General features: G+C 41.8%; 1 protein-coding gene across 2 annotated transcripts in view; it reads left to right on the forward strand.

Moving 5' to 3' along the window:
* The window catches only part of CHL1 (cell adhesion molecule L1 like), a 107,328-nt gene that overhangs the window by 18,993 nt on the left and 63,807 nt on the right, over positions 1-24,528 (forward strand). The window contains exons 1-2 of one of the 2 annotated variants that reach the window (XM_042880855.1): positions 2,502-2,582; positions 8,768-8,878. The gene's annotated coding sequence lies outside the window, so the exon portion shown is untranslated. Of the gene's footprint in view, positions 1-2,501; positions 2,583-8,767; positions 8,879-24,528 lie in introns of those variants that run through there. The other variant, XM_042880854.1, reaches the window with a different exon arrangement.

Genomic DNA, 24,528 nt, shown 5'->3' on the forward strand with positions numbered 1-24,528 from the left:
TCCTGTGATATTTCAATCTGGTTCATTAGAAAAATTAGCATTTTTATGGACTAATTAGGGAAAAATGTTGCTTGAACTTTTTCTGATGTGCAGTGATTTTTCACAGCTTACTGAAACCAAGTAGAAGTACATCATGAATTCTCCCAGGGAAGAAAAAAAAGGCAAGAAAAGAAAAGATTACTGAAATTAACTCAAAAGATAGAGAAGATTTAAGGTTTAAAAAAAAAAAAAAAAGGAATTAAGGTCAGATCAAATTAGTGTAATGTTGGCAATGCATAAAGAGTTCAGAATTCAAAGCTCCAGATCTTTCAGCTATTTTCCTTCTGTAGACATCAGTATATTTTAAAAGCTGTCAGTCATTTGCCATATTTTTTGTGACAGTAGCAAAATGAACAGTAATGAGCATGAATAATAATGAGTGCATTGTTCACTATCTATAAATACCAATTGATTTTTTTTTTTTTTTTTTTTTACTGTAAGTTTCTATATTCCAGCCCAAATACACTTCAGTTTTTCTCTTCTTCTTAAAATCAAACTCAGGTTTTACAAAACCGTGGCTGTTCAATCAAACATGCCTTACTTTTTATCATGTTCTGCTAATGAACCACTTGCTTTTGAAGTTTAATTCAAAATATGCATGTGCATCCTTTGCTCCTGCTCACATTCTGCATTTGCCAGGAGGGTTAAAATGGGTATTTGTAACTAAACGTCTGAGATTGTCTTTTTGCAAGGGAAGACGTCTTTTCTTCTTAGAGGAGGAATACCATTATTTTAATCAATGCAGGCATCTCCTATTTTGATCGTTATGTTTTGATAATGATCTTGATTTGCAGAGGCACAGCAGTGAAATCCCCATTTCGGGCTTCTGTGAAGAAAGCAAAAACTCCATCTCGCGCAGAGGGTACAGGTTCAATTAGGCATTTGGGTGTCATGGGAGGCTGATGGAGCTTTAATTGGCTCTGGCTGACTGGCTCTTAGGCCATGATATTCTTTACCAGCAGTAGGATGCTTCTCAAATATATATGGAATTTTTTATTGCGTTTGAAAGCATTGCATGGACTCAGAATAATTATTTCCAAGTGCTGCTTTACAAGTTAATGTCCCATAATATATAGAAGTGAAAGAGAAACCATTAAGATAGTAGAATAATTAATGTTGGAAGGGACCTTTGGAGGTCATCTGCTCTAACCTTGTGCAGAAGGTATGGACCAACTTTAAGTTAGGTCACATTGCTCAGAGTTTGGCCAGCTGAAAACACTAATTAGCCATATATATATATTTTTTTTTTTTGTGCTAAACAAGCACAGCTCTCAGCCTCATGCATCACATGCTGCAGATCCTCCTCATCCAGGCTCTCTCTGATGAATTTTTTGCAAATTCAGAGATTTATGGATGCCCACCTTAAGTGCTCCTGAACAAAATATTCCTCTACAGGAGATAGCACTTTATTGTCCTGGACAAAGAAATTATTAAACTAGATGTGGATGGCATAAGAGCAGGACTTCTCAGTGAAAAATGCTGTAAACAGTCACTGAATGCCTTATCCTTTCTGCACCCTTTGTCAGTAGTTCTCTTGCTCTCTTCAGAAAGAACTGATGTTTTCTCTGGCTTGTATTTTGCTGCAGGTGTACCTATGAGTGAACCTGTCTTGTGCATCCCATTCCTTGCCCGTTCCAACTCTGCCTGGGCTTTGGCTTTCCTAATTCCACCCCTGCAGGTCTGGGCAAGATTTCTGTAGTCCTCCTGGGCAGGTTATCCCCACTTCCACCTTCTGTTCACTTTCTTTTTGTGTTTGAGCTCAGTCAGAGATTCACGTTCAGCCAAGTCAGCCTTCTGCCACGTCTGCTCCTCTTCCTTTGCATCAGAGTGAATCGTTCTTGGGCTTTGAGGAGGTTTTTCATGAAGATCAAGGAGCTTCCTAGAGGCCTTTTGCTCCCCAGGGCAGCTGGCCATGGCATTACACCTGCTAGTTCCCTGAGCAAGCCAAATTCTGCTCCTCTGAAATCCAGCATCAACCTTTTCTTTGATTTATTTGAAATCTAGGTTGCTTGTGCACCTCCAGTGGCCTTTTTAGCAGATATCAGTGTGTCTGAAGGCCACTATGATGACTGGGATGTTTGATTATAAAGGCTTTATCCACCTCCATCTCCAATTCTTGATCAGGCTGGCAGCAGCATCCTCATCAGCTGTTTCTGACCCACAAACACCAGCTTTCAGCCAATCCACTGCTGAGCTCTCAGTCTGCTGCACAGCAGAGCTCCATGCATTGACATCAGTTTCCTCTATTCTAAGGAAAACTTTGTTTTCCAAGCTTATTTCTGAGCTGTTACAGGTTTTTAATCCTCCAAAGTGCTGTATGGGAACTTTTAAGTCGCGGCCTGAAGCAATGATTCAGCACCTGGTGAAGGGTAGCCAGCGCTGGGAGCGCAGGTGGAAGCAATTCACCTGTGTGGTCCTATGAGGAGGGCCCTGGCTCTGCCCTTCTCTAACCTCATTTAAGGGCTGGTTGCTGCAAGGGAAGGATCTCTACTTGAAGATCACCTCCTTTAGATTATTCAGTGAGGCCTGATCTTTGGAAGGGGGTAAGCAATTCCTTCTTTATGACCAGATTGTGACCTCTGTCTTCTGTGGGTGATCCTAAGCTGGTTTAAAGCATCTATATCTGCTGTTGCCTTTCTCTACGAGTGCTCTTGTCATTAGAAGCGTTTGTTTTTCCTGGTAGACAAAATCCTCTTGAAAGTGTACCGGGCTCCAAGCATTTGTTGTAGCACGGAATCTTAAACATGTGCTTAATAACTTCTCCGGATATAGAGGATCACTGGTGTGCTGTCTCTGTACACATTTGTGGATAGAAGGAGTTAATGGCATGCTTTCAGTCTCGAGGGCTAATGTAAAGAACTAATTGGACTGACTGATGTAGTTTGCAGTTGCTCCTTCCTCTCAGCACTTTCAGCAGTTCAAAAGTAGCAATACTGGAATGGCTCATCTTGACCTCAGTTGTCTTCTGCGTTAATAAAATGCCCTGTGCTGTTACTTATCAGTTAGGCCATTAGCCTGGGACTTGGACGTGTTATTTCTGGCTCCGTAATTATCCTACTGCTGCAATTTCCTTGTCTGAATCAGGGATAACAAAGCCGTCCTTCTTTGCAGAGTGCTTGCAGATTTGCTGAGGAGAAGTGCTACATAAGGACTCAAGATTGTTGAATGAACAAGTATCACTCTGTTTCCATAGCCTGACCATCTTATGGGCAAGTAGGGAGCTGATGACCAAATCAAGGTCAGACGTGAACAAATCAGTAATAGCAAACAACTTCCGTCCTTTGATTTTTATCTTCTTCTGGTTGGAAGTCAGTAATTTTAGAAGTCTGAGAAAAAAAATAATTTGTAAATTGTTCACTAGCTTGATTTGGGGATCTTTCCACTCTGCTTATTTCATAGATTTATTTATATTAAATGCTAGCTGAGTTACTGATTAGAGTGTATGATTGCTTGCAGTTAGCCTCACGGGTTAAACCTTTCTGATCCTTTCTCCCTTCGTGTGTCATGGCAGTTGTCCTATGATTGACTTATGCGTTGTGGAGTGGTGAAAAGCATCCTCAGTTAAATCTGTTTATGGTCTGCTTACAACTTTTAATTAGGGAAATCGTTTGTCAGGTGATATAGCCTTGCTGAAGCATTTTTATTTACACAGATCAATCCCAGCTGAAGTCTTGCTTCAGCATTTCTGAGGATGACTGACTGGTGTTTTCGCATGTGAGAACATCTGAAATCTGCTGTTTTAATCTGGAGAGCACAGAAATCGGTTTTCTGGCTGTGTTGTTTCCTGAAGCCCTAATGTTGCAATAGGAATGCATGGGTTGTATAAAAAAAAATGATACTTTTGAGCTCCTTCTGAGGTTGCATTTCCAGCTAAGGAGAAATCCTTTTTCCAGCTCGGGTGCCATTTAGTTTTGCATATGCCATGTTAAAGAGCCTGGGGAGAGGTTGCAGCACAGAGATGTGTTGTGCATTAGGTTATTAAAATCAAGTTTAAGTGCGCTCTATGCCTTGGGGATTTTAATTGCAAAATCGTTCTAACTAATGGGCAGACAGTAAGCGTGCCAAATTTTACCCCAAGGTATGCACAGGCTGCTGTGATAGCGGCGGTTGTGCTCGCTGACTTTTATTGACTACCAGGATTTACTGATCAAGGAGGGAAATACTGACAGAGGTGATTCCCTGGCAGGCACAATTTTCCTCAAGGGGCAATAACGCTGGTGTCCACTGTAAATCTGTAATCAATAGATACGTGTGTCGTGGTGCTGGGTAGAACAACTGAATGCCTTCCTACTGAGGTCTTGGGGCCATGCTCTACACGAGAGCCCAGTGCCTTTGCACAGACCTTGACATTTCCTTTAAGGAAAATGTCTGTGATGTGCCTAGCTAGCAACGAGCCAGTAAAAAGATGTGTGTGTATGCATCAGCCCTTGTATGTGTGCTAGGGCCAGGCTGATTTCTCTTCTGGTACCTGTCCTAACAGCTTCTAACGCCATACGCCGCTATGCTAAGATCAGTGAGTTATGTACCAGTAATGAGCTGCAGTGTTTTGTATGCCTGAATAATCGTGGGTCAGAATCCGGCCCAATAAGCTTGATTTATGAAAACTTACTCATGCTTGCCTTCTTTTATTGGTACGGTAAATCACATAAATTGTTTGACTAACACAGTGTGATGGTTTTAGACAGCTGCAATCGGTACTTCCAGGTTCTCTCCATATTATGGCAACCCTTCCAGTAACAAATGAATAGATATCTGAGAAATCTGCCATATTGTGTTTGCAGCGATAGGGAGCGCCGTGTTCTACAGGAGAGATCGACCCCAGGCTCACTCTTTCTATTCATGTTTTTTCTGAGTGGGCAAATTGAAAACTAAATTGGACATCCAAATTTTATTTCTGCAAAATTAGTTATGTGCTACTGCTCCTAAAAGTGAAATTATTTAAGGAATAAGAAAACTGACTTGTACAGGCTTTTCTCAGTAGCTTTGTTGGATTGTATTCATATTGTGCATGCGTAGGACTATATCTGAAAATGCTTCTTTAATGATTAAGATTCCTTCTTGCCTTTTTTTTTTTTTTTTTTTTTTTTTCCCTCCTTGGGGAAAAAAATTAATTAAATGTGTGTACTTGGCATTAGTTTGATGCTGTCACTACGGAACTCCCCTTAGCGTATCTGCCCTTCCTGTGTGGTATCCAGCCCCCCCACTCTAAGGACAGCAATCTTTTCCAGTGGCTACATTTGGTCACTCAATACTCTGCTGTTTTCTAAGCAGGTAAATGCATCTTTGCATTGCTTGGGGAGAAAACAAATCCTTCACCAAGCGCCTTTTGCTATTAATATGCTGAAGTGAAGTGTATTACTCCTTGCCTCTTGCACTGATGGGCTGAGCCAGGGAGCCACAGCAGGGCTGTGCTTCAGGAAAGCAACTAAAGTAGCAGTGGGGCTGTGTCCTGCCCTGTGCTCCCCCTCATAGGAGAAGTGGGCAGCTGAGCAGGAAGGTCACATTGCAGCAGACATCCCATGTCCTGGCCCTGGGTGCAGGAGCCCAAGGAGCCATCGGTGCCATCTGTGGTGTGAAGCCCTCACTGCTCCTGGTTTCAATCTGTCAGCTCCCTCCAGCCTTCTGGGCATCGAGAGATTGAAGTGGCTGTGCTTGTGGAACGATAACAGTAACTGCCATTGGGAAGCAGGAGGCAGGAGCAGCACTGCGAATGCAGATGGACATGCAGGCACTTTGTGAGCGCACACAGAAGAAACAATATCCCAATTTTCTATTTCATCTTTAAAAATCACAACAGGTTTACAAGACCAGGGCACCTAACCACTGTGATCGAGCCATGAGGTCTTCAAGACAATTGCCATAAATCCCATTTTATAAGGCTGTGTTTTTCCTTTGTGCACAAGGCATGTAAAGTCACACAGCAGGTTACATTCTCAGCACAGACTGTGTGAGACGTTTGTTTTCATTAAGACATGCTTTGTTTCAGCAATGCTTTCTTTTCCAATGTAATGCTAAATGTCATCTCGTTAAGACTTTTGCAGCTGCAGATTTGCTGCCCAGGTGCCCATGTCTGTTGTGGATGTGACTCATGGGAGGATGATAGAGCTTTTCTGATGGGGGCAATGGACACTTCCTGCCAAGGAGGGCTCTTTCCTTCATGTCACAGAAGACATTTGGGCAAAATCATGGTTTCCCTTCACCCAGTGCTGCACTTTGAAAGGATTTGGGATCACCTGCTGCACTGTCACAGTGTGGGATGTAGGCTGTGATGTGGGGGAGGATTGTGGAGGTGTAGGGTCAGCTTTGTCCCTTTGGTTGGATGCTTTCTGATGCAGGCAGTCCATGTGCTAAAGCTGCTGGAGGTGCACCTGAGCACTGAAAGCGTGGTTCCTACTCTGCCTTTCCAGTGCTAGTGTTATTTTTGTGGTTTTGGGCAGTGCTGAATTCTCACTGTTGATTTATACTATAACTGAAACAAGAACAGCCAAAAGTTGCTGGCTCCTATAAACCCAGGGAAAAGCACCCAGTGATACAGGTGAGGTTCCCAATACTGTATTTTTATTTTTTCATTATTTTGCCAAGCTTTCCTTTGCTTTCCTCTGGAACCATTTTCTGTATAAATCCTTCCACTCAGCCTGTGAGCTCTATTTACACATCCTCTGTTCATGCAGCCCACTGATATAACTTCAGTCCCACAGACCTTCTCTCCAGGAAATTCTATTAAGATTTTCTCTTAGCACAACCAAGTAGCCCTTCAGAAATCCTTTATCGGATCTGCTCTTTCCTGTTATGGTTTCTTCTGCTTTTTTTTTCCCTGTGGATAGCTGTAATTTAAAGCTTGCTCGATCGATAAGTCCAAGATGCACAGTGTAAGTGGGAGCAGCAGACAAACAGCTGCTGACGACAGGAGATGGCTGATTAAAAAGAACTTGGGTAGAAAGCATTTGAGCTACTATTCTCTGCTGTGATTTTTGGGTTAGATTAAAAATAAGGGAAGGAGGGCAGAAATTGTAATTCCCTCCTCTGAATCTCCGATTAAAATAGCGTTGAGTTCCTTCTTTTTCATGTCTCTAAATAAAAAGTGGGTTTTTTATTTGGAGAAGATGTTTTAATCAATTACAGGTAAATTGGCTTAATGCAGAGGTAGCCAAGGAGAATGGCAGGAAGTCTGGGCCTGATGTAATGACAGCATCTCTGGTCTTGAACTCTCTAAATGTAGTCCTGTGATAAGGTGATAGTCTGGAAATAGCCTTTGTTTTGCACTGCTTGCATCGTTTTCCACTCTGCTTTTTAAGCTCTGGTGAGTGGCATGGGTCTAGACTTGAGCTTGTTTCTCCTCTAGCTGAGGCATGTCTTGCACTGCTTGGACCAGGCTTGGCTGGGCTGTACCCAGCTGGCACAAGCTGTACATCAGGCAGTTTGCATTTGGCATTACAAATTGCCGATGTGTTACTTTGGAAAGGTAAAGACTCTCTAAAAGGCTGTAGGCTGCCAGCAGGAGAGTAAACATTTCTGAGCTAAAGCCTCAGTGGGCGTCAAGAAGGATTAAGGATCAGCTGGAAGTAGAAGTCCAGTTCCTGAATCACTGCAAAGCTTAAGGAATGTTTTCTACTCATGTCAGAAAACGTAGTTTATTGACAGATGGGTTGAACTCTGAAATATGTATGCTAGTGAGTTGTGGTTTGATGAAATCAGACAGTTGTTTTTACAGGGAGGTTCATGTAAATGTTCTGTATGTGCCCATAACCACAGAGCCTACCTGGAAGATGAGAGAGGTGTGTGGCATGAAGCATAGACGTGTACATCCCTGTATGCTAATTCTGGCTACGTACACCAAAATAGCAAAGTGTTAAAATAGGAGTTGGGAAGGCTGTGGGAAAGGTGTGGTGTGTGTGTGCTTGGGGAAAGGGGCTGGGTCTGTCCGTGGGGGGGAGGAAGTCTGTCTGCAGGTGGTGAAATGAGACATGGGTCTCCTCATTCTCACTGCTGCAACCAGTGTGTAGCAGCAGAGCATCGTCACAATAAGATGCTGAGCAGGAGCCTGCAACAGCTCTGCAAGGAGATGCCAGCTGAAAAGCTGAGGGATATTGTAGTTGTGTTTGCCAGCAGGGATACTGAAATGCAGCTCTTCGTCATCTTGTTTGAAATGTTATTGGGTTGGCAGGGGGAACACAAAAAACAGCGAATCTTCAATACGTTCTTCTTTCATGAGGATTTGTATTTTAAATGAAAGTAACTTTTGGAAATTACTTTGAAATCTTGTATCTCACTGGTGAACTGTAGGAGGGTAATGATTGATAAGATTTATTGTTTCTGCTTTTCTGTTATCTGGTGGTTCCTGTGAACACTGACTCTTATCTGGTTGGTACCATATGAACACTTTAGGAAGCTTGTAATCTAAGGACACAAGAAAGGCAAAGAAAGAGAGACAACAGAGCAACAGAGACCTGCCTTGTTCCAAGGTCACAAAGCAGATTGAGAATCAGAGTCAGGTCTTCTAACTTAAGCCCATTTTCCCGTTCTATTTGGTATGCTGCATTTATCATTCAAATGAGGAAAGCCCCATCTTATTTCAGCTAAGTGGAGGGCAAAGGGAATGAGTTCAAACTCAGTGATGTGGAGGAGGGGGGGGGGAAAGAAAATGGAAACCAAGAAGTGGCACTGATAAAGATGCTGTTTTTAGATGAATGCAGTGTATGATAACTCGCACATTTGTCTTTCTCTGTAGATGCTGTAAGGTGGGGAGAGTGAATCCGGTGTGAACTGCGAATCGACCAAGCGCTGATGAAGGAGCAGCTACAGCGACTGCTGAGAATCCATCCTTCTTTATTTCTGAATGGTAACAGTTGAAGTCTTAAGTATTATATCCTTATTGCAAACCTTCTCTCTTTACCATGCTTGCTGTAGTAGCATAAATGTGTTTGTGTAACTGTACATGCTATGAAATAATTCCATGTGATTGTGTATATCTCTATATAAGATATTATACAAGGCCAAGCCCTAAGCTGGGCTTTATCCTGTAGTAGATTCTCATGGATAAGGAACTTGTGGTTTTGTATGTGAAAAATCCCCTCAAATCCATTTGGTTCTTCAACCTGTTGGGAGAAAGTGGTGTAATTATTCAGATTAATTCCAAGCAAGTCTTCCTTCCTGCTCTTCAGTGGTGGTGGCCATTGGGGCAGTGAGTGGCTGTGCATTGCCCCCTGCACCTTGCCCTCCTTACAGCTGCCTTGTGGTGCCCTGAAGAAACAGGGAAGGAGCAGAGCCTTGGTGCTGCGTGGCCAAGAGGTGTTTATTGCAGGAAGGGGGTCTGGGAGCCTCAGAGGTGTTTTCTGAGTTGGACTTCACTAGATTTGCCTCTTATGGGAATTTCAATGCCCTTGGACCTGTTCTGTAAAGAGATGTACATAAAGGGAATAAAAACACTGGCAACAGGATTCTAACTGTTTTCCTAAATCCTATTTGTTACAAATCTATGTGTTTTTGCTCTGTTTCTTGTTTGTGACTGGTGACAAGAGAGTCTGTGCTACCAGTACATGGAGCTTAACTAAGCATTTCCCATTTGTTTTAATTAATGGGAGCTCTAAGACTTTTGTACAGGAATTATTTACCACTTCTTTGGAAGTACTGTTTGTTCTGCTTATTTGTTGTTGGTCTTTTTGTTTCCTTTATTCTGCTCCCTGCCCTTCACTGCTGCAGAGGGCAGAGTGGAGAACACTGCATCTACTGCTGAATTTCATTTTGTGTATTGTTGTGGTCTCTGAAATTCATACCAACAAGTTGCTGATAAAATGAGGTCTGTCAGCATGCTGCTCTAACTTTCTTGAGTAGGAAAATTTTTATTCTTGTATTGGTGCCGTATTTATTTTTGTTTGCATGCAGTGGTAGTGTCAGATGGAAAATAATGTACTAATTTCTGATGAACCTCAACAAATCAAGCAGTGGAATTCAGGTGCTGTGTGCCTCTATAAAACCTGATTGCATTTTGATTCTCCTCTCTTTAGAGGAGTTCTGAACAGGAGCTGACTGTGTCAGTCCATAAGTTAGCTTAGAAAGTTTCTCTCTTTCAAGACCAACCATCTGGAAAGGTCACCCTGTGAAGGCTGCTTGTTTGGTAGGTCTGCCTGAGCAAAGAGAATAAAGGTTTTCTCTGCTCTTTTTTTTTTTTTTTTTTTTTTTCTTTTTGTGGGATGACTTGTCTTGATTATTCTTGCATACCCCCCCCAAAACATGTGCTTATTTTTTTCCAAATAAAAAAAAAGAAGTTCCTCCTGTGTTTTCCATGAGGCTATCACATGAGCGGGGCTTCTCCATTTCAAAGGAGAAATACTGGAAGTGTAGGCGTAACGTTCTGAGCGTAAACTGGCACAGATTGTTGTCTCTGACCTTCTCTCCAAGCAGGAAAGGTCACCCAGTGATGCAGCCTTTCTCGCCAGCTGTGTGCTCGGCCCCATGCGTCAGAGATGTGCGAGTTTGGGAAGTGTGCTGCTCCCCTCCACTCTGTTCACAGCTTTCCCATTGCTCTGCAGGCTCTGCCCTTTCCCCTGGCTCAGCCAGCGCCTATCTGGGATCAGCCCTGTGACCAAGGGATGAACCCAGAGTCATTCAGTTGGGGCTGAGAGTTAAGTTAATATATGCTCCCCCATCTGCCGAGCAAATATGTGCATTTACACAGGGCCTCTTTATTTAAACACACTCCTCCTCTTTCTCAGCTACGGGAATTGTCATTAAGATTTCATTGCGTTGTGATACATTTGCTTATAAGCCTTCCTAAATTTAGAATCTGTGAGTCCACTATGTTTTACGAGATACTCTGCAGTTTGAAAGTTAGTCGTCCCATTGTTTGCATGTAAAATTCAGGGCGCAGTGTGTGAAGCTGCCTTTGTAAATTGGACACACCGTCATGTTATTTTCTACTTTCTAAAAGCCACAGAGCTGCTGAATGAAGCTCCTATCCCAAGGAGAAGATAGGGCTCATTAAAAGCTTTAGCTGCGATAGAACAAATTGAGCTTCGGTGCCCCCACATAAAGATTATAATAACTGTAATAATAAATGAATTAATAATACATTACAGGAGAATTCCTCCAGTCAGGTTGTCACACGCTTATCTCTGAAAATTGACTTCAGTGAGGTGTGTCACATGAGCTAATGACCTTAACTGATGGATTCAGGAGTTCTCCACACTCTGAAATCCACTTAAATTCAGTTTTCTGTACTCCTGACAGCCTTCAAGACAGACGTGGGATAAGTAGATCCATTTGGTGTGGTGGGCTGGGAGGCTCCTCTTTGCTGAAACAAGGCAGTCTCCAGCTTTGTCCTTTGCAAACTGGAGTAGGTTCAGCCCTGACCACTTGCAAGGCAAAATTCAAGTTGGCCATCAGCATTATGGGCCAGACAGCACCAGTGGGGCACGTGTGTTCAGGTGGTGTGTGCAGGTGTTCATGCTACCTTTGTTGTACAGAGACCTTCCATGATGTTGAACCTTTAAAGCTCATGCTTGTACTTGCCATGAACAAATTCTCTTGGCTGGAGCTGCAGATGAGAAAGAGATACTCTGTGGTGTGATGGAGCTGTTCCTGTGCTCTGTGGGAAGTTCTAGGGGTAGGGCAGACTGCCCAAGAAGTGGGAGCCTGGGGATTTGCACTACCTGCCCTGAACCAGAGCTGGCTCTGTAACAGCTATTAGGCACCTGTGCTGTGCTGAGGGGAAAACTGCATTAAGGGAATTGATTACTCAGACACTGTAACCCATGCTGGTTGTAAATGGCATTTTTAAGCACCGAATCACCTTTAAAATTAATCCATTAGTCACTTCTGAGAGACAAAGCAGCCCTCTAAAGCCTGGGCACTGCAGATGGAAGTTACTTGAGTTGTGAGGTTGGTAGTTTTTACAATTTGGAGTAATTTTTACTTGGGGAGCTTGTTTATATGCCCCAGTACAGAAAGAAATCAGTGGGTTTCAAATTCAGATTGTGGTGAAAACGTGTCCTTTTACTGCATGTTGCACTGAGTGCTGCTTCTGGACGCCCCCCTTTATACCTGCCAGCAGGCACTTGTAGATGTTCTGGGCTGTTTGCATATGTAAACACTGACCCTTGGCCCATGGAACTGTGTGTGTGTGTATGTGTGTGTATATACATGTGTATATATAAAAATATAAAACTTGCTCAGTGTAAAAATTCAGACAAAAGAATATCATCAGTGGTTTTCTTATCAGTGCATTGCATCATGCTAATACTACAGCCAATAGTAAATTACTTAGGCATTTTACTGGAATAAAGGAAATCATACCAGGAGTTTTATTCTGGAAGATGCTGAGCTTGCTTGTGAAGTGGCACAATATGTGGCTTGCTTTGTTTGCTGCTGACGAGAGGATAGCTCAACAGTTGCTCTAGTTTGCACTGGGATTCTTTTCTTTCTCAGCGCGTTGCCTTGCTATGGTACATTGCTGTCGTAGATACAAACCAGAAAAAAAAAGTATTGAAGTAGCAAAAAAGGTAATCTATTAGTGTATCAGATTGTTATGGCTCCAGCAAATGACCAGAGTGTTGCTCATGTATCACTTGAAGTGGCTATGTAGGGAGCTGGAAGCCCAGTTCTGTTTATCAGTCCTCCAAGCAATAAAAGAAGCAGTTGGCAGCACTGAGGATTTTGAATTTTGGAACAGAACAAATGGATACCTGCTAGGAAACTGCTAAAACAGCAATAGCCTGGGGCTGGCAGTGCATGAGGGGGGAATACGGCTCCTCCAGCCAGCTGGGTGCGGTGCCTCCATACGATTTCTGTATTGACTGCTGTCAGAGGCAGGAGAAAGGGCTGAATGTTATGGCTATTCTTAAATTTTTAGAAACGAGACAGGGCTCATTAACGCTCTCATCAAATGGCTTTCAGTTGCTATCAGTCTGACTTGTATTTGAATTGATGACCTTGAGATAAAAGGCTTTTTATTCTATTACCAATCTCCTGAGCCATCAGGTCTTTAATATGCCGTGTAAAATCAACTTTCAGATGGTATTTCTTTATATAATGTTACTATTTATTATTAATGATGTCTTATTTTGTGCGCTGCTGGCTATAGTTGTGCAAAATTCTACTTGTGTTATTTCTATTGTTTCAAATATATCCCCTATATTACTATATACGTGGAGAAATAGAGGAAATAGATTGGTGAGAGACTGTGATTCAGTGTCATATAAACGAGTTAATAAAATCACAGAAATACAATTGAACATCAGTGAAGCTCATGTATCAGTTCAGTAAATTGAAATACAGTATTCAGTTTTGATGCTGAAATAAGCTTTCCTGGAAAGTACCATACAGGACTACCAAATGCACAGTAAGTTAAGAAAAATGAGTAAGTATATGCCACGTAAACTAATGCAGTGAAGGAACTGTATTAAGTGCCACCCTCTTCCTCCTGAATGGATTATTCTAGAAGAAAGTCCATTTTAGGAAAGCAGGGAAATAGGGATGCTAAGCAGAGCTGTGATGAGGGAGGTTTTTCTAGTTTGATTCTATTTGGGTGTGACCTTGGGAAAGCTAACAGAACTGGGATGGAAGTGCCTTTATGAACAGAATCACTGCAAACTCTGAAGTATGACAGCTGATTGTCCATAGATGACCTGACTTCAAGAATGCTATCGTTCTTCAAAATGCATATTATGTAAAGGTGATGATATGCTGAGCAGCAGCGCTCAGTTGTGCCAAATGATTCTTTCCTCATCATTTTGTTCCAGTGGAGATAATGTAAAGTATTACTTCCTGGATGTTTTTGGCAGCAAAAGTGCTGGAGTGCAGATCTGACCCAGGAGCTTAAAGAGTCATCTAGGTGACCTTGCAGCCTTCCAGTGGGGGTATTAACAGCCTCCTTGGAGATAACACATTCCATTGATTAACTTTCTGTATAACTCATGGTTTTATTGTATCTTTTCTTACTGTGCATTAAAGGAGTTACTTCTCATGCTCATGAAGTACAATCATAATTTTCTTAATTAAAACATTTTTTATGTTGGAAGATAGCCTTTATGTCTACATTCTGGACCTCTCTTTTCATGGATTGAGCAAATACCCTTCTTTCTAGGTCATGTTTTCTAAACCCGATATGAATAATTACCTTCCATGTCCCGTGGTTAACATCTGTTAGCATTTCTCAAACCACCACTTGTCTCTCTGGCAGACTCCCATTGCTGACTCACGTTTAGGTTTTATCCTTCCTGACCTCTCTGTTCTGCCTACCTAACAAAGCACATCCTCAGGTCGGCATTTATTTCCAAAATAGGCTGAACGTTGTGTATTATTTTTTTTTTTGCCTAATTATCTTTACAAGTTTTAATGTTTTAGCTACACGCTGAGATCACTTGGTATGCTGGTACTATCATCCCCAGGGCTTGAAGCTCCTCCGTACTGTATCTTTGTGTTACCAAAGTCATTTGTGAATAACTGGGTCAAGTGCAGTCCCCTGTGGAGATGGACTGGTGTTTTCCATCTGTTTGGAAGCAGACAGGATAGTTTCTCTATGACTGTGTTTATTCTTATTGCAATGGGATACTTTTTTTCATCAAAAGGTATTTAGCTCCTCTTATAATAGTGTGATTATCCTTAGTTAAAGAGAGAAAAAAGATTGGGTTGACATGCTTAGTTCTTCACAAGCAAATTTTATTTCTTCTCAAGTTATCTTCCTCTGGGTTCTTAATTCCATTGCTTGACCACTGTTCCTCTGTCTTCCAACATACTAAATCCAAACTGAATAAAATTCCTCTTTCCCATTTCAATAGCGGCAGCATTTGGCCATCCCTTACCTCTGGGGCTCAAAACTTTTCAGATTAAACGCTAATAAAAGTACATTAATTAAAAACGTGGGGATGATCAGGCCAGAATATGAAATCATGATTTTGTCTGAATATTGTTTGTGGTAACCAGGAAGAAAAATATGAAAAGCAAAGCGGTTGCGTAGAGATTGAGGGTCTGTGACCCAAATTACTACTGTTATTGCAAATATCGTGTCCTGAGGGATCAGTAACCCTTTCAGTCTGTAAAAGGGTGAGAAATGGCCTTGTTTCCTGACAGCCTGAAAACTGCTTATGACACCCCGCTCCAGCCTTGATGGCGTTAACCAGAGTGATGTTTCTCTAGAAAAGAACAATCCCCACGTGGGCACTGCCTCAAGCTGACATGGGCAGTGGTGAGGTGCCAGCTCATGTTAGGCTCAGCCCTGGGTTTTTCTTCCCAAATCCAATGTGCTTTGCAAAGTGCTTAGGGTGGTGATGGGGAAATGTCTGCTCAAGTGAAGGTTTGGATGCATGGACAGCAGCTTGCCTCTCCTCAGCCACCTGTACTGTGTGGTAAGGATGCTCAGTTCGTACCCTTGTAATTCCTGGTCTCTGTGCACACCAAGCAGACTTACAGAATGATGCCTGAGCCAGCCAAATCAACTGCTTGTTAAAGCTTAACCTTGGAAGTGGTTGCAACTCCATTTCCTCAGATCTGATGTGTAACAGAATGACACTTAGTCCTGAATGTGTCTTGACAGAAATGTGACAGATTGCTTTGGAATTTTCTTCAGATGCTGCTGTGCTATTGAGATAGCTCCTCAAAACCCATCCTGTCATGCTAACTTGAAAATTGTTGCAGTGGAAATTATTCCTATGGATCTATAAGATAGATTGTTGTTCAATTGTGCTGACAGCTGGTGCCCGCTAATCTGTTTATGTGGCTGTGCTGTCTTCCTTGGCTGTGCAGCAGCAGCATTACCACAGAGCAGATATCTCCTCAAGATATCTCACTCTGCATATTTATTCACTGCTGCCTGGTTGGGGCGAAGAAGTCATTTCTTTCTAAGCACCTCCCTGCCAAGGTGAGCGTTCTGTGTTATGACAGAAAATCCTTGGTTGAATCAGAGTGTGGTTAAAAACAAAAGGGAAAAACAGACAAACTTAAACATGGCCTGATGTACTTTTTTTTACTTGACTGTAGTTGCTGTTTTGCCCTTGCATTCAGGGCTTAGAGTATTCAATCTACCTGCTGCCCGAAGTAATTTGGATAAAATTTATTATTATTAGCAAGCAGAAAGGACAAAGCCAATTGCCACATGAGTTCATTACAAGGAAATTATTTCCTTATACATTTGCTAGGAGTGAGCCCTAAGTGATGCTGGCTCATTAAATCCAAGAACTCAGGTACTGTCCTCGCTCCTCTGGATTTAATAGGCATGCTTTTTCTGAAGGGTTGCTTTCTGTAATCTGCTGCATGGCACACGCAGACACCTGCCAGATGCTCGGGATCCTCCTTCATCTGATGGGACTCAGAGCCCAGACAAATACCAGAGAAGGGCTGCTGGGGCTGCTGCTGCTGCAGGGGGTTTCATGTGTTCCCAGAGCTCAGGAGAGAGTGCTGCAGCATAAACACTTGTTGTGGTGTTGCATCAGCTGGAGGTCATGGCAGGTCCTGCCGTCCGATGGGATGAGAGCACAGGGTGAGGGATGGCTGCTAATAGGGAACCCCGTGTTGTTCCCAACGCGCTGCGTGTGGAACAAAGGGACACTGTCTGTGCTCATAATCTGTCATTTGGAAATTAACTAACAAATGGCAGGCTGCAGATGGGATGGCTATGAAACCTCTTAGAGTAGGCAGGAGCCGCTTTCCCAGCAACTGCTTTCTGATTAATGATTTAGTTTTGAATTTGAGTGAGTCTTTGTTGCTGCATGGTGGTTCTGGACAAACTACTTGCTGGGGGGGATAAACCTTTTGAAGGATGTTTCATACCTACAATAAATACTTATTGCCTTCAAAAGACCTAAGGAGAGTAGAAATCCTATCAGTTAATGATGGAAGAGATCTTGATTGCCTGTTGGCCTGCTCTGTACCTACAGCATGGTTGCTTTCAGTAACCAACTTCAGTTGATCTCTCCACAAAACAGTTTTAGGTAAAAAAAAAAAAAAGTTGGTAATACCCATGCAGCCCAAAGTTACAGGGAGAGTAATTCTCTCCAGGTGACTTAAAACTGAGCTTTTTCTAACAAAACAAGGCATCCTGTAACCTCTGAACCTAAAACCTTGGTTTTCTACTGACTTGCATCTCGTATGAGGCAGAGTTCAGGCAATTTCTGTCTTCTCCAGCTGACAGCAGATAATGCTGGGTTACTCTCAGCCTAGATTACATTCAGGCTGTCTGCCTTGCCAGTGTCTATATTGGGATTTGCCATTCAGCTTCTCTCAAACAGCATTTCCAATGTACTTTTTCTCAGTAGAGGTGCTAGTTTGAGATTTTTCCTTTGAAAATTCCCCCTATGCCAGTGACTGATGGGTTTGGATAGATGGGAGAGACTGCAAAAGTGTAAAAACCTCATTTCCTCGACAAGCTGTTCTAGAAAATGGTACTTTTTCCTCTGCCAAAAAAAAAAAAAAAAAAACTGATCAAACCAATCTATTCCTGTGTTGCAACCTTTATCCCCTAAAAGCTTTTTTTTAAAAAAAAAAAAAAATTATGTATTTGTTTTGGCCCAAACCCTGCTCATGACACAGGATTTTTGTTCCACTCTGATGGCTTTACACCATGGGCTTTATCCATGGGTGATGCCCAGTAGGGGATGCAGTGTGGGCACTGATGACTCTGGGGGCACGTTGGTGGGGATGTATCCAGCACCCATTGCCAAGGCCATGTATCCCATAATGTTCTATGCAGTGGTGTTATCCCACTGTGGGCATTGTGAAGGTACTGGGGCAGGCACAAGAAAGTGCATGCAGAACTTGTTTGCTGCTTGCTCCGCAGCTGAGAATAACTGCAGCCAGCTCCTGATGCCACTCATTATTAAATGCTTTCCTCAGCAAATTGGCATTGAATGCAAACATGGCCTTTCGTCTCCCTCTAAACTGGTAATGCTTTTGACATGTTTTTTGAAGTTCTCCTTTTGAGCTGCAGTCTTTGGGCTCCCTGTGGTTTGCTGGCGATGCTCAGGCCCAAAACTTTATTTTTCCCTCTTGCGTGAAGTATTAAAAATCAGTGAGAAAAGGTTGCTTTAGTGCAAGGATTAACTTGAGCTTCAGTCTCTCTTCACTCTGTTTTGTGTTCCAAGTCATTCTCGCACTTCCAGAAGGAGGGATCTGTCATTTCAGAGAGCTGTGTCTGAAGGGAAGTGCAGCACAGGATCCCACAGCTGTGCTCTGAGCCTCACTGGGAGGTGATGTTGCCATGGGGCAGGAAGCCAGCACAGTGCTGTCAGCCGAGGAGAAACCTGGGGGGAATGGTATTCTAAATGAAAGGTTGAAGGAATTGGATTTCTTTGGGATATTTTTCTGCATGAAGTTGAGTGTTTTACTGTAGGTTGGTAGACCTGCAGAGAATAATGGTTTTCAACCTGAAGTTATTAATGCTTCATCAGATTCAGCTTCTTTGTGGGAGTTGTCCTTCACAGATCATATGTATACATCATATGTATGTGCTAGAAATAATAAATATGTTGTCTACTAATGGATTGGTTAGATAACATCACTGACTTGTTTTTGATGGGAGATTATAGCTCTGTTTTTCCTATTTCCAGTGCTTGGTGTCAGACAGATTGTTGGATATCTGTGATTTGCTTGTTGCTTTTTCCCATCTTAAAGTCCAGTGCTTTTCACCCATCTGCAGCTCGTCTCAGTTTTCCAATTGAAAAAAGGCCTAGAAATATTGGCAGGTATTATTGAGCCGGCTGCTCAGTGCCTGCAATTTGTTGGTGTGCCACAGGCAGGTGCAGCCTGACATCCACTGGAGAACGTAGAATAATCTAAAATAATTTACTGAGTGAAAACTTAATTAAAAGGAGAAGGTGCCATACTCATGAATTGGTAGAGAGTGTTCTGGTGAATCCTGAGATCTCCCTGGAAGGAACTTGGTTGTCTCTGTAATGCAGATTTACAGCCTGGATACTCTGTGTGGGTAAATGTGTGCTAGAAAGTCATTTCACACTGGTCCTGCAAAAGCTGTGCTAGCAGCCAGCAAGTCTGGCAGGTACCTGTTGGAAGTGATAGCACCAGGGGAGTTTTAGCTAATTAAGCAGGAAGCAGGGCTGGATTATTGGGCCAACTGTCCCAGTCTGAGGCAGACTGTACTAGAGGCTCTCCTGCAAAGTGAGTGCAGATGTAGCTATTTTCTATGGAAAGCAGAAAGAATACCTTGAGATTGCCATGACGTTCAAAGACAGAAATAAGCTGAATTTTGGAATACATGTTAAAAACTTGAAAATATAACTTACTCAGCTATGAATTTAAAATATTTATTTGAGTTCAGTTGACTTCTAGGAGCTCATTGAATAGCAGGTGGGAGGACAAAGTCAAATATCCTAAAGATTAGGTTTTGCAAGTACCATATACAAGGAAATATAGGGCTGAATACTTTCCACTGACAAATGTGGCTCTGCTGCCATGTGATCCATATTCCCAACTCCTGAATGCATCACCCTGAAAATTGCAAAACTAAGTATTGAGAAACACGCCTTTAAAATACACCAGTCAAGTTCCATAAAAGGATCTGAGGAAGGATGACTCACTACTCAAATGGCCATTCATTGCATCTGTGGAGCACTTCAGATTAAATTCTCTGAAATAGCAGTGATTTCTTGTAGCAGCTCCCCTGTGTTGTAAAGCCAGTGCTGCTGCAGCAGCTCAGGGCAAGGCAGGAGAAAGGCAGCAGTCATCAGCCTTGTGTGGCCGTCCCAAACAGGAAGAGGAACATGGACACTCATCACTACAAGGTTTGAGATTTCACTTTATTAAAAGCAGATCTGAAGCAGGTTTTGCCTGCTGACAGCTGGTTGGTTGCTTGGGTCACCAGAAAGGAGCTTATGTGGAATATGGTTTTCTTGTCCCAAGGTGCCACTGATGGTGCGTGGGGCAGAGCTTAGGAAACATGAAGATTTGTGAGTCCGTTTTGCTGAGATGTTTGTGGTCCATCGATGAATGGACTGCAGTCACTATTTCATATCAAGGCATGAATTTCCATGTGCTGTTTTTCCGTATAATCTATTTGCTGCTTTGTGTGACACAGCCTTGTTTACTGCACATCTTGGTTATAAGATCAGATATTTTCTTCCTGTATTCTCAAACGTTTAGCCCAGATTTTTTATTTCTCAATAAACCTGCTATTCAGTCTCTTCTTGCTGTACCTCTGCCAGTGGGGGACTCCCAGTGCAACCCTGTGCATGGTGCCCTTCATAACTCAAAGCACCAACAGAGCAGAGTGCAAGTGGCAGAAGTTCAGGCAGTGCATAGCTGGTAGACCTGTGTTTGTTCTACAGTAACCAGAGCTTTTTGGTTGCATGGCCTGAGATGCAGGTACAAAACCACCCATCATATTGTTAAAAAATGCTGTGGGGAATGTTCTATTTACAGCAACAGGATCGATGCTATCTGTAAGCATCGATTCCTTTGCTTTCTGGCAAGGTGATTTGCATTCTTGTCCGTCTCCCACCCTGAAATCCAGAACTTTCACTCAGGTATGTCTGTGTGTTCCACAGGTGTGTGTTTTGCAGCAGTAAACCAACATTTTCTTTTACAAAATACAAGAATAATAATTTTGCCTCGGGTAAATTCTTTCCTTTGGAAATTGAGGGATGCTTCAGGGCTTGTATCATGAGATGAAACAGAAATCTGTCTTGGTAAGATGTGAGCAAATTTTCGTGTCTACAACAGCTGAAGGAAAATTAGCAGGACAAAATTGTTCATTTTTTTTTCCTTTTGTACAAGTACAGTAAAACTCTCAGTTAAAACCCATATGTTCTATGGTTTGTGGAAGCTGGAGCTGTGTGCAACTGGCACACATGGCACTGTTGGGCAGAGCCTGTGACCGACGTGTTATTAGTGTGCATTTCTTTACAAATCCTCTTCTAGGTGGGAGAATTGCGTAACTTAATTAATGTGAATAATAATAATTATTTAGGATCTGTCATTGCACGAGTGATGATGAATAATGCAGGTACTGCTGTGGTGCTAAATGTGGCTGCTGAGGGTTTTTTGCCTTTTCCCCTCATCCATCTCGAAGTATTGTGACATTGGGTGACACGGATAAACCTGAATTCTGTAATTAAGTCTTGTTTTAATGATCCTGGAAAATATTCCATTTTGCATGTTCTCATACTATAAATGCGGCTTAATGAGTCTTTCAGCTTTCCTATCAGCTTAATACGATGCTGACATTTCTCCATTTGGATAACAAGATGCAGTAGGATAAAATTATCTTTGAAATGCCCCATGCTGGCATATGTAGGTTTTCATGTTAGCAGAGATATTTCTGTGCCATTAGATCAGTAGCTTCTCTTCATTTATCTGCAGAAGGCTGAGTCAGGCCTATTGGAAGCAAGTGTCCCCAAAAGACAAGAGAGAAATTCAGTGACTACAAGTTGATTTTTTTTTCTAAGAGGATTCACCTTATTTTCCACAAGCATTGATGTGTTTAGGATTTTTTGCACTGCTGCTTGCAGAAAGTAAGTTTTAAGCCTCCTTGATAGAGTGACTGACTTCTGCATTTGTAAGAAATAAATAATAATTTAAAAAATCATATTTGATGGAAACAGTGACTGAATCCATGGGTTTCAGCCCCCTCACCGTGAACTGTACACAGAGTCAATTAAATCTGTGCTTACAGAGGGAAATGTGGGATTTTCTTATTCTTTCTCCAGGATGCAAACACAGTTACTGGCTGCTATGTAAAGCAAAAGGCAATTTCTTGTGTTGGTTGAGGGCAGAAAGAGCTTGTGTGCATTCAAGCAATCACATCTGTGGTGTGGAATGCTCAGCCTCATTTCTACAGTTGCTTCTGTGAAAGGAGGATAAACTGATGGCCAATGCTCTTCCCAGAGGGAAGGGTTTAAAGAGTGCTCCTGGACCTCAGAAAGGTGACTTTATTTCATCTTTAATTCAGAAGTAAGATCAGAATATATTTATTTTACCCAGCTCTACCAGAGTCCTCAGAAGCATAAGAAAGATCTGTTTCCAGCCACAGTCTTCTTTCTCAATTGCTGTTAGAATGGTTGAGGAAAATAATAACAAATTGCTGTATCTTATGCTTTTTGGTATAGAAGAAGTTTCCCAATTGAAGTTACAAACCTCTAAAGGGTGATCTCTGCAGTACAAACCAAGATGGCATTTCCAGAAAAGGAGTGAATGCAAAGCTTATTTATTTTGCTTGCATTCAAAGGCTTTCTAACTAGAAAGTACTCTTCAATTTTCCTAGTCGGGTCTGTTAGAAAGGAAAAAAGTGGTTTGAAAGAATTGACTTCAATTTCTAGCCAAAGGCCAGACAAAGCGATCACGTATAAAAGTATCAGGTGTGTTCTATGTGTAGAATAGTAGAAAAATCTGTTCTGAAGCATAAGTTAACACTACCACATTACAATTTTTAGCTATGTAATTACAATCATGCTGCATTTGGAAAGTGTGAATACTTACATTCCAGTTATTTGTTATCAGATTGGTCATAGAGCTTAATTTTGATTAAATACAAACACTTCGTGTTTGAGAATTGCTCTGAGTTTTTGTGCCTCAGAGGTATAAAGTGAAAATGAAAAAAGCATGAGAAGATGAAGAAGAAACAAATTCTCCATTTGTAGAGAAAATGTCTTTATTTTTCTTCCCTAATTTACCCTAAAGGTGTATATATGATAATGGAAACAAATCCATTGCAAACCAGGGGTACATGGCACATAATGGGGTCCCGTGGAAGTTTTTTTTGGAATTGATCATTGTAATACCGAGCTCAACTAATAAGCATGATGTGTTAATTAGGCTACTGATGTAATGCAAGCTATTTCTAAGCAAAAAAATAAAAGAAGTTTTTAGCAATAGGAGATGAAATTCAACCAGATTTATAAGAAATGCTTCAGAATATCCTATACATCTGACTATAACAAATGTTGAGTCAGAAGTATGTTATTGCAAATAATTTAGTTTATTAGGGATTAGTCACTGATGCAGTCATTAGAGAATTCAGTGCAGAAAGCTTTAACTTTTACACTGTCCCTCCCTGACTCCTTTATCTTTAGCCCCAGCAGCAGTTGTTTCTCTCTCCTGCACCAAAGCAGTCGTGTTCTCCAGGGACATCTTTGGCCAATTTAGTCCATAATCCTCCATAATGGGCTCTCCAGAGGGCCTTGGTACTAAATGCTCTTGGTGAGTAATAGTATATGCAAAATAGATGAGCACGCACGTCCTGCCACGTAATAAATGACTGAAGCATGGCAGGGAATTGCTCTGCAGGAGAACTATTGGCTGAACCCAACTTACTAAAATTCTCAGTATCAGAAACTTGGATTTATCTCCAGGCTTCCCTATGCATGTGGCCCTGGACTCTGCAGGGTGAACCTAGTGCAGACCTGCAAGGGTGAGCAGTCAGTTTCCAGGTTTTCCAAATGGTGTTTTACTTGAGACTCAGGAGACACCAATTGAGTTGGTCACTGAGAAATATCAGCAACATAAATGTGATCTTTGCCTATTAGAAAGACTTTGTGGGTAAGCAGGAGGAAAGAATTGCTTGTTTTTTTTTCCACTGTTGCCACTGAAAGAATGAATAGAGAAGATGGACACAAGAAGTTTTAGTAGGCTCTTAAGGTCCCATGAGAAGTCTGTTGAAGTTGGGGACCAAATTCCCTCTGATCCATCTCCTTAATTAAAAGCGACAGAATATTCCAGGAAAGCAAAGGACTGCACTGACAAGGGCATATTTGAGACTTGTAACCCACACCACGATTTTCTGAGGTAACACTCCACATCCATAAGCATTTATTTGAGTGCAGGAAGAGCTCTGGTCCATGTGTGCATCTGGTCCATGTGTGCATCTGGTCCAGCATTATCCATTACGTCCAGCAATCTTGCCTGTGTGCCACGTATATCATTAGGAATCGCTACTCTTTTTTTTTTTTTGTTTCATTAGGGATGGCAAAATAAAACATTTAATAAGATTTTTTAATATGAGCTAAATTTAAATATTCATTATTTCTATGAATTGCATGTCAGTAAGCTTTTAATATGCTGTATGTAAAAAATAATAATCTCCTCATTGCTCTTCACTCTCTTCAGCTTGAGCACAAAGGTCATCCAAGTGTTGTTTCTGGTCCGTTTCATTCCCTCGTGGTTTCTGGTTGTGCAACGTGTCACTGTGTGTCTGGATGAATCTCTCAGTCCTTCATCCTTGAAAGCCAATTTTCATGCAACTTTTCATCCTAAATTCTCTCATTCAGATTTGATTAATAACGTGTATTTTGTTTTGTAAGCTGTATGAGAATGCTATACGCGTGTTTGCAGCATGTTTCCATGCTGCCCTCCCACTACTGCCCTTAATGCCATGGGAGTCCTCATTGCCCTCTTTGGTCCATCTCCTGTGCACTGCTGAATGCAATGATCAGAAGACAAGTTTCATTTTAGTAACCTTAATGCAGTTGGTTTCCCTGATGCTATGATATGCACACTACAATCTTATGGTTTTATGCTATATTGCATCTGGGTATATTCAAGTATGAAGTT

Source organism: Lagopus leucura, unplaced genomic scaffold (assembly GCF_019238085.1).
Source record: "Lagopus leucura isolate 7727_CA_CO unplaced genomic scaffold, USGS_WTPT01 Super-Scaffold_100028, whole genome shotgun sequence".
Lineage (NCBI taxonomy): Eukaryota > Metazoa > Chordata > Aves > Galliformes > Phasianidae > Lagopus > Lagopus leucura.